Source organism: Grammomys surdaster, unplaced genomic scaffold (genome assembly GCF_004785775.1).
Source record: "Grammomys surdaster isolate TR1022 unplaced genomic scaffold, NIH_TR_1.0 125977, whole genome shotgun sequence".
Taxonomy (NCBI): domain Eukaryota; kingdom Metazoa; phylum Chordata; class Mammalia; order Rodentia; family Muridae; genus Grammomys; species Grammomys surdaster.
Genome location: NW_021620793.1, coordinates 3,921,063 through 3,936,928, shown reverse-complemented (window position 1 = coordinate 3,936,928; position 15,866 = coordinate 3,921,063).

The window sequence follows — 15,866 nt, the reverse complement described above, 5'->3', positions numbered from 1 at the left end:
TGTAATGAGATCCGATGCCCTCTTCTGCTGTGTCTGAAGACAGCTACAGAGTACTCATATAAATAATAAACAAATAAAATTAAAAAAGAAAAGACAGCCCAAATCTACTAGGAAGAAAGCCTCCTCGTGAGAAGTTTCCAGAATCCTCCTGTTTATGTTCTACGAACATAAGCTCAGGATAAAGAATCCATAAATACCCAGAGAAAGGAACATCCCAGCAGGATGTAATAAAGCACCTTTAGAATCTCAAGACTTCCATCATGGAGACTATAAGAAATAAAGTATCAAGCATGCAACATTTACAGAAAATGTCATTAAAACAAGAGAACAGGAGCTCATTAAAAACTAACCCGGCAGTCACAGTTGGAAAAAATATCAAACAACAACAAACAAAACATCAGAAATTCAGAGGGCTGGTGAGATTGCTCAGTGGGTAGAGCTTGCTGCTAGGCCTGATGGCCTGACTCCATCCCCCAAATCCACATGGGAAGGGAGAATTGTTCTTTATGAATTGTTCTTTAACTGCTAGGCTTATGTGCTTGTGTGTGCGCTTGCACACACAAACATATGCACAAAAATTAGAGATTAATAATGTAAAAATTATTAAAGGTTTAGAAAAGAAAGATAGAGTTTTCGTAACAGCGGATGTGTTTAGTAACAGACTGGAGAGAGAATCCGGGTGTGGTGATGTGCACCAGGAATCCAGCGCTTAGGAGGCTGAGGCCGGAGGATCACAGGCCTTGGCTATTACGGTTTGCCTGTAAAATACTCCACAGACACTTCCTGTGTGAGCAATGGCTTCTTAGCTGTTGGCACTGTCTGGGAAGGCCGTAGAATCGTTAGGTAACAGAATCTGCCTAGAGAAGTGGAACCAGGCCCTGAAAGTTTGTTTTAAATTTTTATTAGATTTCTTTTTGTTTGTTTTTGTTTTTTGGATTTTTTTTTTTTGGATTTTTTTGTTTTTGTTTTTTGTTTTTCGAGACAGGGTTTCTCTGTATAGCCCTGGTTGTCCTGGAACTCACTCTGTAGACCAGGCTGGCCTCGAACTCAGAAATCTGCCTGCCTCTGCCTCCCAAGTGCTGGGATTAAAGGCATGCACCACCACTGCCCAGCTAGATTTCTTTTTCAATGAGTGTTTTACCTGCATGTATGTCAGCCTGCTTGATGCCCACAGAGATGAGAAGGTGACATCAGATTTCCTGGAACTGGAGTTACGGAGAGTTGTTAACCACTATGTAGGTGTTGGGAATCCGATGTGGGTTCTCTACAAGAGCAAGTGCTCTCAACCTCTGAGCCCCAGATGTTCCATGCTATTGGTAACATGCCTTCCTTCCATGATACCCTGGATCCTTTGGAACTAGAATCCAAAATAAACCCTTCCTCTCTTAAAGCTGACTCTTGTGGTGTGTGTGTGTATGTGTGTCTATCTGTCTGTCTGTCTGTCTCTGTGTCTCTGTGTCTGTGTGTGTTCACAGAAGCAAGAACACAAGTAATGAGAATTGGCATTGAGGGATGGAGCTGTTGCTGACTGGTTTGTAAGAGAAATATGAAAGAGTCTGGAGCTGCAGGCTAGAAACACCACAGATGCTAAGTACAGCCTGACTGGCTGCTCAGACAGGAGTCTGGAAGACTAGAACACTGAGAGAAAGTGGACAATAAAGGTCTTTGTCATGAGGCTTCGAAGGACAACAAAAACTCTCTTAGGAACTGAGCTAGAGACTGCTCACGGTACATTCTGGAAAAGAATCTGGCTGCTCTCTCCTCAAGACTTGAGAACTTATAATGTCACATTACTCCATATGAGGCTGTAGTGGGTGTCTTTGCAAGCAGGATGCCTGCTTAGATCCAAATTCTTGAGATGTATCTTCTTCCTATCACCTTGGCCTTGGGCAGGGCAGAATCAAGCCTCCTTTGTGAATCTTCCTCCTTTGTGAGCACCTCTGTTCTCTGTCTCAGAGACATTCGTCTTTCCTAGAAGCCAGCACCACATACCCCTTGTCACATATGGATTCTCTCTAAGCACAATCCCTGCGATCCAAGTTAGCCAGATTTCGCTATTGTTCTAGTAGGAGGGATGCTTAAGGCTGTTGGATAGTCTCAATATGGCTTGATTGTCTCAGAGTGTTTTACTGCTGAGGATTTAGGGAGCCCATTTTGAAAGACAAGCACTGAGTGCCAAGTCTCTTCTCCGTATAATCTTATGTCTCACAAGCTAATCCTCTCAGAAGAGATAGCTTGGCTGACTGGTTTTCAAGAGACGGGTCAACAGGAGTCTTTTATCTGCCAGGTAACCTTTAGCAATTCTTTTTTTTTTTTTTTAAAGATTTATCTATTTTATGAATGTGAGTACACAGTTGCTGTGATCAGACACACCAGAAGAGGGCATCAGATCCCATTACAGATGGTTGTGAGTCACCATGTGGTTGCTGGGAATTGAACTCAGGACCTCTGGAAGAACAGTTGGTGCTCTTAACCACTGAGCCATCTCTCCAGCCCGCCTTCAGCAACTCTTAATCTCTTGTTTTACTATTATATGTTGAGATCCTGGTGGATGGAGACCTTGGGTGTTCCTAAATATCTTATAATGCCCAGGGCATGACTATAAAAAGGAATTATTGAGTCTCAAGTATCAGCAGTGCCAAGGTTCAGAAGCCGTGCTGTGGCTGACAGGCGGGGACATCCGGATAAGCCATTTCAAGCCCTCCCATGCATCAGAAGCCCCATAGTGTTTATAGCTCCCTGCTGCTCCACCACCCCCTGTGGTCCCCTCTCCGCTCTCCTCCAGTGCACCATCCAACTCTCCGACTGTCTTTCCTGCCTCAGTGTCTTCCTACATGCCCCTCCCTCCACCATCTCCCTCTTCCATCCTGGGTAATCAGCTGAAGGTGCCTGTCTTCTCTTCAAAGAAGAGACACTTCAGTGAAGCCACATCACTTCACAAAGTTACCCTGCTCCCCACTACACTATTCTTTAAGTTTAGGGGTGTTATTTGTATGTTTGATTTTGGTTCTTCCAGACAGGATTTCTCTGTGTAGCCTTGGCTGTCCTGGAACTCCCTCTGTGGACCAGGCTAGCCTCGAACTCAGAAATCCACCTGCATCTGCCTCTCAAGTGTTGGGATTAAAGGTGTGTGTTACCACCGCTTAGCTCAGGTTTTGTTTTGCCTAGAAACATTTTTAAAGTAATTGTTTAAAATTATATACACTCTGTGCACACTTTAAAATCCTCACAGATGCTTTTTAGGCTATGACAGCTGTCTCCCAGAGATGCAGCAAAATGACAAACACCAAGGGAAGAGAAGACTACTGTTTATGTTCTCCAGACTGGTTAGAAAACATGGTGTTACTCCTCTGGCGGCACATGGGCACATGTGTGAGACAAGAGGATCACACTCTAGACATCAGGGGAACGTGCACTGTTCAAAAAGGAACACCCCTTAAATGTCCCCATGGCAAACCTGGAACTAGCATGCTGACAGCATTGTAAACAAGCACGTTAAAGGGCAAGATTCTTGCCAGGAGAATTACTGTGCAGATCAAGCATGTGAAGGCCCTAAGAGCCGAGACAGCTTCCATAAACCGAGGAAAAGTGCTCAGAAAAGGGAACCCAGTGAGAAAGCACCACGTTCATCTGAAGTGCTGGCCCGCTGCACACAGAGAGGAGCCCGAGCACCTGGGGCCCATTCCCTGTGAATTCACAGCTCAGCGAACAAAAACAAGCCTTCAGATCACTAGTGTGGCACACTCCTGGAATCCCAGTGCCTACTCAGGAAGAAGAGGCAGGAGGGTCAGAAGTTCAAGGTCATCCCCTTCTATAATAAGTTTGAGGCCTGCCTAGGCTAAATGATTCCCCCCCCCATCTCAAAGATGGACAGATGGATGGACAGACAGATGGACAGACAGACAGAATCCTTCATCATAAATTTAGTAGCTGAAAAGTTGGAACTCCTAGTCTGGGGATATGTCACAGGTGAGCCCGGGGTCCATCACTGATGTCTCTAGCTGCTTGCTTCTCTAACAGCGTTAACTTGTAAAGAGGTATACTCGGTAAATAAGTAGTGGAATCCTGGCCTGCATATATGAGTTCCTAGGTTTGATCCTCAGTACTAATAACTAAGTAAATAAACAAACAAACAAATAAATGAATAAACATATCTATATCTATAGTGTGCCTTTATGTAAACACTTCAAAGTAATCTCTCAAATGCATCCAAGAGAATCTGTAAAAAGAAACATGAGAAAGTGATATCTTCCCTCATCCATTTAAAAGTCACTTGTCTTTGTGATAAAAAACCTTACATTCATAATGCTGGTGTAGACTCAGGGAGCGTGCATAAAACAGAAACGAACATTTTCTATAGTCTAAGCTAAAGTGTTTAGATGTATTATTATTATACAACGGGTACACGGTAACGTAAGTGTAGACAACTGTGATAAATAAAATATAATAAGAACAATAATAAATTAAGCCTAGCAATGCTCACAAGGTGAGTGTGGGCCTCGACTGCAGGAAGTCCGCAGTTCCGTCCACAGCATCGTACCAGGTGATGTGGTGCCTGCCTGGAATCCCACCACTCCAGAGGAGGAAACTAAAGAACTGGGAATTTTAGGTCACCCTCTGCTACAAAGTGAGTTTGAGGCTAGCCTGAGCTACACAAGACCCTATCTCAAACAAAAATAAATTAATTAACAATTCAGGGCCTGGAGAGATGAGTAAACAGTTAAGAGCACTTGTTGTTCTTCCAAGAGAACCAAGTTCAGTCCCTAGCACCCACTTTGGATAGCCCACGACCCCCTCAAGCTCCAGCCCCAGGCAGGGTATTGCACACTGCCTTCTGGCCTCCGCAGCACCACTGCATATGTGGCACACACACACAGAGACACATAACTAGAAAGAAAATACAATTAATAATACTAATAAATAATCAAAATAAAAGCTTGTTGAAAATGTGGGCAGAAGAGGGCATCAGATCCTCTGGAACTGGAGTTACTGACAGTTGTGAGCCACCATATCAGTGCCGGAAATGAAACCCAGATCTTCAAGAAGAGCAGCCAGTGCTCTTAACTGATGAGCCATCTCTCTAGCTCCTGTTCTTTTCTCTTTTTTAATTAATTTATTTACATTCAGATTCAAGCTCCCCTTCCCTCCTCTCCTCCAAATTCCTTCCTCTCACCTCACCTCTCCCAGATCCATCCCTCTTCCCTTTCTCCTCAGAAAAGGGGAGGCCTCCCATGGATATCAACCAACCTGGCGTATCAAGTTACAGAAGGACTTCTCCTACAGTAGGTGCTCTTCTCCTATTGAGGCAAGACAAGACAACCCAGTTAGGGGGAAAGGGATCCAAAGGCAGGCATCAGAGTCAGAGACAGACCCTGTGCCTGCTGTTAGGGGTCCCACATGAAGACCAAGCTGCACACTTGTTACATTTGTGTAGGGGGATTAGGTCCGGGCCATCCATCCTCTCTGTTTGGTAGTTTAGTCCCTGTGAGCCCCTATGAGCCCAGACTAGTTGATTCTGTAGATTTTCTTGTGGTGTCTCTGGCTCTTTCCATCCTTCTTCTCCTTTTCCCACTGGATTCCCCACAAAGTCTACCTAATTTCTGACTGTGGGTCTCTACATCTGTTTCCATCCATTGCTGGGTGGAGCCTCTCTGATGACAGTTATGCTAGCCCACTGTCTGCAAGTACAGCAGAATTTCATTCATAGTGTCAGGGGCAGGCTCTCTCCTGGGATGGGTGTCAAGCTGGGCCAGTCATTGGCTGGCTATTCCCTCCATTTCTGCTCCATCTTTTACCCCTGCACAACATGTAGGCCGGAAAAATTATGAGTCCAAAGTTTTGTGGATGGGTTGGTGTTCCAATCCCTCCATTAGAAAGAAGTCTTGCCTGGTTACTGGAGATGGCCATTTCAGGTTCCATACTCTCCATTACTAAGAGTCTTGGCTAGGGTCACTCTTAAAGATTCCTGGGAGTTTCAATTATCCTAGGTTTCTAGCTCGTCCCAGAGATGCCCCACCCCACACATCCATTCCAATTCTCTCTCAGTTTTATCTCTCTCTGTCCCTCCCTATTTGATCCCTTCTGTTCCCACCCCCACACCCCTGTCTTTTGTTGGAGGTGGATAATATGAATTAGAAACCTTTTGCTTTTCATTAAAAGATGTTACTAAGTTGTTGAGCTATTTTGAGTTTCCAGATGACATACCCCAGGCCAGCAAAATGGCTCATCAGGTGAAGGTTCTTGTTGCCAAGCCTGACAGCCTAGGTTGGGGATCCCCAGATCCTACATGTCCTCTGACTCCACATGTGGGCCAAGGCACATGCATATAGACAGAAAGAGGACTTAATAAATAAACCGTAATTTTAAAATTAAAAAATTACAAAAGAAAGAACATCTTAAGGGTAGTTTCAAGAATTATTAACTGTTATTACTCCGCTCCGAACATTTTAATTGGGAAAATAAAACATGTCATAAGACCTATACACTTAAATTTATTTAATCTTTCCACCCACTTACGTTTTCTTTGTTATTCATTAAGCCATAGATTTTGTTCAAGGAACCAGTAGGAAATCTCAACACCACACTGGCAAAGCCAGCCTTCCTTATCAAGTAGATTTTGACAGACCAGACTGTCCGGGTCAGAGTCTCCCTTCATTTCCCACCTGACATGACATAATGTCACACTTGTCCTGAGACATTTGAGGTAAATAGGTTAGGCGGGACAGCACTGTGTGCTTGCTCCTGTGTGTTCCAACCTCTCCTGCCCTCCTGTCATCCTCTCTGCTTTGGCCACCAGGGAGGGAGCTAGTAGCAACCATCACAGTTCAGAGCCAAGATACAGAAGAGGCCAAGACACAAAATGAAAATTATAGTCACCCTTGCCGTGTCATTTACACTAAGAATAACCCAACTTTGTTTAAAAAAAAATTCTGATTCAAAGATGAATTTCACACTTAGCAGAGACATCTACCTGCCAAGAAAGACACAACGCAGCCCCATGTCAGCTCCCCTCTACCCCACACCACACCCCACAGCCTGTAGTGCTTTCTTAAGGGGGCTCTTCAAACACTGTGTTCCCCTGCTTTCCACTGCCAATGACAGGCAATTCCTCAGCCTAGGTAAATGTTAGGAAAATAGAGTTTAATCAAGTGCTGTGTCTGGGGATGGCCTTCTTAACATCAGAGTCCAACGGTGGCATATGACCTGGAAAAAGGCAAGGGTTCAGGGGTGTCCTGATATGAATGTGGTTGTGTGCATGCCTCCATGTGTGTGCCTGTGTGTGTCTTTGTCTCTCTGTGTGTACACACCTGTGTGGTGAATGTTTGTGTGTGGTGTGTATGTGTGCATGTGTGTGTACACGAGTGTGTAATTAATGTGTTCTGGAGTCTCCTTGTTATAAAGTCATCAGAAGTCCACCCAGAGGCCCCACCCCTGACAAGCACATGTGAACTGGCTTCCAAAAGTCCCACCTATGACTGACACAACCCCGTGGATTATCCTCTCACCACCTCACAGAGAATTCAACACAGGAATCCTTTGGGGACAACTTCTAAACCAGAGCACACAGCAACCTCGAATGAAACCTGCACACCTGGGGCAACACTCCCTCCTAGGATTAAGCATAGCCATAGCCAAGGGCTTTGTGTTTCTGGATCAAAGTCCAAAGGAAAAGAACAGAGAACATGGAAGCAGATAGATGTAAGTATAGGTTAGCTGAGACCCTGAAATGGATGCCCTTGACTGTTATGTGCCCCTTTAGAGGGCAGATGCTCTCCCAGGATTTGTTACCACTCGGAAGAATGTTGATATTCTCCATTGATGCTTTTCTTCAAGGTATTCCTCTCTGGCCCCAGCATCTATCTCTTTGGAAAACAAGTGGCTCAGAAACAGGAACCTGAACGTCTTGCTTCCTGGCATGTCCTGGGAGCCAGCACACTGCCGCTCACGCAGACTCCGTGTTTGGATAGTGCTTGCTGCCCTTATCCTAGTGATGACTATGTGACCACACTCCCCACACCAGGGAAGGAAAACAGAAAAATCATTCTAATAACATTTCCCCAGAATCCTCCTGGTGCTTCTTGATCATCTCCAGAAGAAAAAAAAAAAAAAAAAAAAAACCTCTGGGGATGAGCAAAGCAAGGAGAAGCCTTGCTCACTTTATGGCCCGAGGCAGCTGAGTAGCAGGCCCATTGCTCACACAAAGCTCTTTTCTTCCAGCTTTGTTAACTTCTAAGTCTTTTTCTGTTTTCCTGCCGTGGCCAGCCAAACCCATCTCTTGGCAGACACTGTCAGAGTATTCGAGCTAGATTCCGGAGCTGTGATTAAAACAGATTTGGGCCCTTAACAAAAAAGGTTCTAAAACAACAGCAGGCTCCAGGCTATACCATAGGGACTGCACTCCAGCCCGTGGGTCTATGACCCGATCTCTGTGCAAGCTGCTATCTGCACCCACCAGGGAGGATCCTGCAGGGTGACATGATGTGAGGTCTGTGGCACTGGTGCTCAGCTGTCCTGACAGACAGCTGCTGGCAGGATAAGGTGTCTCTGGTCAAGCCTTCAGTGTGCATTTGCTTCTCCAAGGAGCACACAGTCTACAGGTCAAGGAGTCCTTGCTGTGGTCATTTTCACAAGCCCACTTCCCACCCAGGGAAACAAAGAGAGAAAAAGGCCGGGACCAATGTCCACAAAGTCTCTGCCCCAAGTGCCTTCTTAACCTCCCACACTCAGATGCTCAACGGAGCTTTAACACTTTACATCAAGGGTCTGTGAACACACCGAAGGGAGCCCTCTCTGCATTCGTTCTGCATTGCTACAGTCCTCCTCCTCCCTGTGGTTTGTCTGTCCATTTGAACTCAGCTCTGGCTCTGCGTTGCAGTAAACGCCATCATCCCAGCATTGGGAAGGCTGAGGTAGTCGAACCAAAAGTTCCAGACCAGACTGAGAGTTTGCTCTCAATGCAAAAAATCACAAACTCAGTATTTACCTTAACAAAGCAAACCCAGCCTGACTCTGATCCCAGCCTATTGAACTGATTCTTGTCAAGCAAATCATCAGAGACTTTTGACTTCCTCGAAGTGGAATCAGAGACCTTTGACTTCCTCAAAGTGGATTCCGACAATTTCTCCTTTTAGTTGGGGGAAGGTAGTATGTAAACAAACAATGAGTTGCTATGACAACAGCAGTCACCAGCCAAGAAGTCTTTGCATTTCTTTGGAGCAGTAAGAAGCCAGCCTGAGACTAAAGCCTCTAAGATGGGGTCCCCCACCTTTCCTTCAAGGGTACAGTTCACCTTGCTGACCAGATAGCATGTGTGAAGCCGATGGTGTACTTGTGATGTGTCCCACCTCAAGGGTCGATAACTTCCCTGAAGGATGAGGAGGAGGCCTGTTTATCTGCATTTGAATAATGTAATTACCATTCCAAGCAGATCACAACCTATCTTTTTTGTTTTGTTTTTGTTTTTGTTTTTGATAGGGTTTCTCTGTATAGCCCTGGCTGTCCTGGAACTCACTCTGTAGACCAGGCTGGTCTCAAACTCAGAAATCCTCCTGCCTCTGCTTCCCAAGTGCTGGGATTAAAGTGTGTGCCACCACTGCCGGGCAACAACCTCTTTTATAGAGCATAGAAAAACTCCACACAATTGCTCCCTTTTTGTTTTATGACAGCAATAGGGATGCACTTCAATCACCAAAGGAAGAAGACGCAACCTTGGGGCTGGAGAAGTACGAGGGCTTGTCCAGCAAGCAGGAGGCTTTGCCTTCAACTCCAGCAACTGGCTGTGGTGTGGCATGCATGCCAGTATTTCCAGCCCTTGGGAGGTGAATGAAGGAAGATTATCGAGTTCAAGGCTAGCCTTGGCCACATTGTGAGTTCAAGACTACCCTGGGCTACATGGGACCTTGCCTCCCAAAAGAAGAAAAGAAAGTACCCCAACAACAAAATCAAGCTCTTATCTCTAGCATCTTTACCCAACTACCTCCCTAAGGAGCATTTCCTGGAAAAGAAACAAATGTCTGGGGACTGCGAGTGTGTAGTTTAGTGACAGAGTGCCACCACACCAGTGCTGAAAAGAAGAAAAGTAACTTTAGTCTGGATGCCAATGGGAAGTACTTACTGTTAAGGCAGAGGTCCACCCATGTAGGATGCTCTAAATTTAAAAGCCTTGATTAAAAGCTCAAAGGTAGCACTCAATAGGTGATATACAAAGATACTACCTCACCCTGTGCCACTCAGGCAGGGAGGTTTATCCACATCTGATCATCAGGAAATGCCTCCTAGATTCCAGAAAAGTGGCATCTTACAAACACCTAGCCTAACACCTTCAAGACGTACCAAGTTTATGAAAGACAAGGAAAGGTTCAGTGTTCTGGAATTTTCTGAAGACATGACACAGTTACAGACCTGGGACAAAAGCAATGTCTTGTTTTTTCTTTGAGACAGAATCTTCTTACCTTGCCCAGGCTGATCTCAGATTCCTTGGCTCAAGTGATCCTCCTGTTTCAGCCTCCTGAGTAACTGGAACTTGAGATGACAGATACCATGACAGATTTACCCAGAGCTTTGTTGGTCATGCTGAGGGTCAAACCCAGGATTTTCACCATGTGGGCAGACGTTCATCACCAAGCTACACCCCTGACCAAGAGAAGTGTTTTAATGTTAAATTTCTTAAGTTTGGTAATTCTGCCGTGGCTATGAAGGAAGTCTTTGATCTTAGGAAATTCACACGCAAGTATTAGGGACTAGAGGGCATAGTGTCTCCATGATTCTCCCAGTGACTCAGAAATACAGCATTGCCCATCTACATGTAAGAGCAGAGAACACTGAATCACAGGAAGGTAACGAGGCAAAAGAGAAGAGGAAGGGCATATGATTCAGAAATTATTCTTCCAAATTCTCTCTCTCCCTCCCTCCCTCCCTCTCTCTCCCTCCCTCCTTCCCTCTCCCCCCCTCTCCCCCCCCCCCCCCCCCCCTCTCTCTCTTGTTTTTGTTCGTTTGGTTTTTTTTTTTTTTTTAGATAGTGTTTCTCTATGTAGCCTTGGCTGTCCTGGAACTCACTCCATAGACCAGGCTGGCCTGGAACACAGAGATCCACCTGCCTTTATGCTGGGAGCGAAGGCGTGCCCTGCCTGTCTTCTATACAGCTCCTAACTGCTGAGCCGTCTCTCCAGCCCCACCTGGTGTCTTTTTATGAAATGCTTAACATGGTCAATGCCTTGTTTAATCAGTCCCCTGGATCCACGGGTTCAACTAACTACAGATTAATATTTAGGGAGCTGGGCATGGTGGTGCATTCCTTTAGTCCCTGTGTAAAGGAGACAGAAGCAGATAGGTCCCCATGATTTTAGGGCCAGCCTGGTCTACATAAGAAATTCCAGGCTAGTCAGGACTACAGTGAGACTCTGTTTCAGAAACAAGTGGGTATTAAATATATACAGACATTATTCTCTTCCTGCTTCCCTCTGAACAATCAATATACTTCAGCAGCTATCTATTAGCGCCTAGCATTGACATTGCATTAGTTAGTATGAGTGACCTGGCTATGTTTTAAGTTCATGGGAGGATATGTTAAGACAACCTATAGCCGGGCAGTGGTGGTACACACCTTTAATCCCAGCACTTGGGAGGCAGAGACAGGTGGATTTCTGAGTTCGAGGCCAGCCTGGTCTACAGAGTGAGTTCCAGGACAGCCAGGACTACACAGAGAAACCCTGTCTCGAAAAAAAAAAAAAAAAAAAAGACAACCTGCAAATACAACTCCACTGTCCGTAGGGACTTAAGTATCTGTGGATTATAACTAATAGGCTATGTCTCTGATGCTGGTGAAATGAGCCAATTCAAGCCAGACTAGATTACATTAAAGGCAGGTTTATTGGGAAGCTGCTCTTGGGTGAACGAGCTCACTGGCTCCAATGACCAAGGCCAGGGGAGTTGCCATGGGGAAAGGAGGGGGTCAGGAAGGAAGAAAGAGAGAAAGGGGAAGTGTATATGCAGAGAGAGAAGAGGAGGAGGAAGAAGAAAAGGAGGAGGAAGAGGGGGAGGAGAGGAAGAGAGAGGGAAAGAGGGGAGGAAAGGAAGAGAGGGAGAGAGAAGGGAAGTGGGAAGGGAGAGGGAGAAGGAGAGGAGAACGGAGAGAGGGGAGAGAAAGAAAAGAAGAGAGGAAGGGAGAAGAGGGGAGAGGAGAGAGGAGAGAGAGAGGAGAGAGAGAGGAGGGGGGGGGGAGAACACAAAGCAAATGTCTGGATTACATAAGGATATAACGAAGAGCTTCTGGGAGAAGGGCAGCTGAGCCCCTAGGTTGGGGGTAGGGTATGTCAGGCAGGCCTGAGGGATGCTGGGAGAACCAGGAGGCCAGGTTTGCTTTGTTATGTAAATATGCACCTCTGTTCCTGGGGGTGAGGCTCCACAACCAAAGGATAATATCCCTGGAACCCACCTCCAACCAGCTGTGCTTCTTCAACTCTGTGATGAGAATGAGTACCTAGCTTTTCAAGAATTCCTTTGGGAATCTGAAAGTGAAATTGTTGCTCAGACCCACTGGAATGGAGGCATGAGATGACTCTGACAGCGGGAGGGACAACTGGCACCTCAGAGGAGCAGCGAGCACTCTAGCACTTAGGAGACACCAGTGGATCAGAATTCAAGTCAGTCCCCACTCATAGAAGAGCAGAAGTGACTTCCCAGCTCGGGTCTTGGCATAGAGTCCCAGTTCACGAGTGAAACTGGGAGTAAATCCAGTTTCCTAGGAGTGGGGCAGATTCAGGAAACCTTCATAAATTAGGATCAGGTGAAGGCTGGCCAAGAAGTGCCTTAGGTCAAAGACACTGATTCCCTTAGAGCCCTTTTCCAAAAACTTCTGCCCTAGACACTAGGGATCACTGAGCTTCCTGGTGGTTACAAACAGCGCCAGAGTAGGAAAGAGACTGAGAACTCTCCAGGGCCTGGTAGCAACAACCACCACCAGGAGCATGGTGGAAGTCACGCTCCTAGGGTATGCAGAGTTCTCTGGACTAGGGGTGACACTTGTTTTAAGAACACAGACTCTGGAGGTGCTCAAGGTTCTTTCCAGCAAATCAAGGAATAATCATCTTATTCCTGCCCAACCTGAGCCCTAAGAAACAATGTATTCAGGGGCCACTTGGGTGCTTCATGCCGTTGGAGAGTCAGTTGAAGGAGTTTCAGCCCCAGAACACTTTGTCTCCCCAGGGAGTCTGAAGAAGTGCAGCCCACTGCTTTCCAGACTTGGCAGAGGCCTCAAAGAATGCAGCTAGTGCTATTCTTAACAGCAATCTCCAGCATCCCCTAGAACAAAGGGCCGCTTACTGTTTGTATGTCTCTCCTCCTCACCTTTAGCAATAGGGTCCAGCCTTGATCTGCTATGGAAAGACAGGTGTTTTCCTTCCCGTAGGACTCTGGACATATTTTAAGGTATGTCCCAAAGAGCTGTTCTCAGTGTGGGACCCCAGCTCTCCTCCTTTAAAGAATGAGCACTTTGGAGTGACCCCAGTGACCTATGTGTTAGCCAGCCCTCCAGGTAAATCAGTGCTAAACCATTCTCCTTGAATAGCAGGAGATCTTAGATCAAAGGTCCATTGGTTGGACGAGATCCTCAAGGTAAGATCTGTAAATAGTGGGGTTGTGAGTGTTATCTCCTGGCGCCAGACATTCTACCTCGGCCTCGCTGTTATTCAGTCTTCACACAAGCTGTCACAACCGGGAAGGACCAACCCTTCAGCAGGTATTTCTTCTGCCCAGGGTCAAGACTTCTTCAACTTGCCATTTGCATTGCTTGTGGAATGTAAACTCGTCCCCCATCTCCTGTCCTTGAGTGCTCCTTCTTGGGGCCAGCAACTCACCTGGTTATTCAGCAGGAAAGCCCCATACAGAAGCATTGCAGACTCCCCCAGACCTAAGTCCTCTCCCCAATACTCTTCTTGTCCCCAACCTCCCAACAGGATTCTGTTTCCACCTCTGCCCCCCCCATCCTCTACAAGAAGGTGAGGGACCAGCCTAGACACCTCTATGACATAGGGAGAGAAGAGAGAGATGAATTTTATTTATTTATTTATTTTACATGAGTACACTGTCACTATCTTCAGACACACCAAAAGAGGGCATTGGATCCCATTACCGGTGGTTGTGAGCCACCATGTGGTTGCTGGGAATTGAACTCGGGATCTCTGGAAGAGCAGTCAGAGCTCTTAACTGCAGAGCCATCTCTCCAGCCCCAAGCAGGATGGACTTATTTCCTGGACTCTTAATCTACTTCCAAATTCCCTTCAATATAAACTGTGTGTTAATGGTTTCATTGCCTCTGTTATTTGTCTAAAGGGGCCACACAGGCTACGTACACCTCCCCTCAGTCTACAATACAAAATGCTCACACAGAAGAAATAATGCTGTAAGACCAGTTCGGGAGCCATTTCTTCCAAATCTCTCTTCCTCCTTTCCTGAATCTACTTCATTCCTCTCTTGTAGCCCCAGGATAAGCTACCGGTCCTTGAGCAATCCCTAGATTCTAACCTCTTGCCTGCCAAGTTACACCTGCTGCTGGATGGGCAGCCTCACTCTCACCCCGTGACACAGAAGCTCAAGGAAAGGACACAGCACACCAACCATCCCGAGAGCGAGCTTTCCAGGGACACTGGTTTAAACTAGCATCTCCCCAAAGACCTTATCAGTTAGCAAGGGGCGGGGGGGGGGGTGCTGAAGCTTCGAATATGAGCTTTTAAAACAGTGTTGTCTCAGAGGATAAAAGGCTTGCCTGGCAAGCTAGCGACCTGAGTTTGGTCTTTAGTACCCGTGTAAATGTAGGAAAGCCGGCTCCACAAAGCTATTCTCTGATATAATACACATACCACGTCATGGGTGCCCACACACATTTACACACATGTGCATACACACATAATAAATAATTTCTAAAACTCAATCGACTTGTGTAATTCTTAAGATGAAGTCTGTTTGAAACCGAGGTCTAAGATAAAAGGATGAAAACAGCCCATTTTCACCTTCACTGGGACATTTGGGGGCAGTCATTGTTAAGTTCTCTGTAACTTATTGTTACCGAATGTGTGTCTGTGTGTGTGTGTGTGTGTGTATGCGCGCTCACGTGTTGTCTGCTCAGAGGGCATCATTCAGAATTCAGTTCTCTCCTTTTACCTTTGTGGGTTCAGAGGATAAAAACTCAAGTCACCAGGCGTGGTGGCTGAGCCATCTCCGGGGGGGCCCATCTTCAAATGCTTTTGTTGAAAGGAATTTATGGTATCTGGGAGTAGAGCCAAGACCACCCCCAACCCATTCTTAAATTCCAACAGGTTAGAAGGGGCTAATGAACATTTCTCTTGCTGATACCCGCTCCCTGAGAGCAAGGAAGGATTGTTTAACACGGTGGGTTGGGGGTTGAGGGGGTGGGGGATGATTACCAGTTAAACCCTAGGATTAAAATTGGAGAGCTGAACTCTTAGTTCCAGGTGAGTGGCGGCTAGTCAGATGACACAGCTGCTTCCGTCTCCAGGTGAAGCCACAATATCCCAGTATCGGGAGGTGTCACGTGATCTGCCTTTCAGATCTGTATAACTCAGTAGGGCCGAGCACCCTTCAAGGTCAGGCACCCCACCCGGACAAGTACTTCACAAGGCCAAGTACTGCACTGGGGACCAGTTGTGGGAGAACAGGCACCCCACCCACCATCCATCCATCCACGTGACTTGGATAAGGGCTCAATTAATTAACACGACCCAGACAACGGCCGTTTTCCTCAAACCATCAGATTCAGTATTTATCAAAAAGAAAGAAAGAAAGAAAGAAAGAAAGAAGGAAAGAAAGAAAGAAAGAAAGAAAGAAAGAAAGAAAGAAAGAAAGAAAGAAAG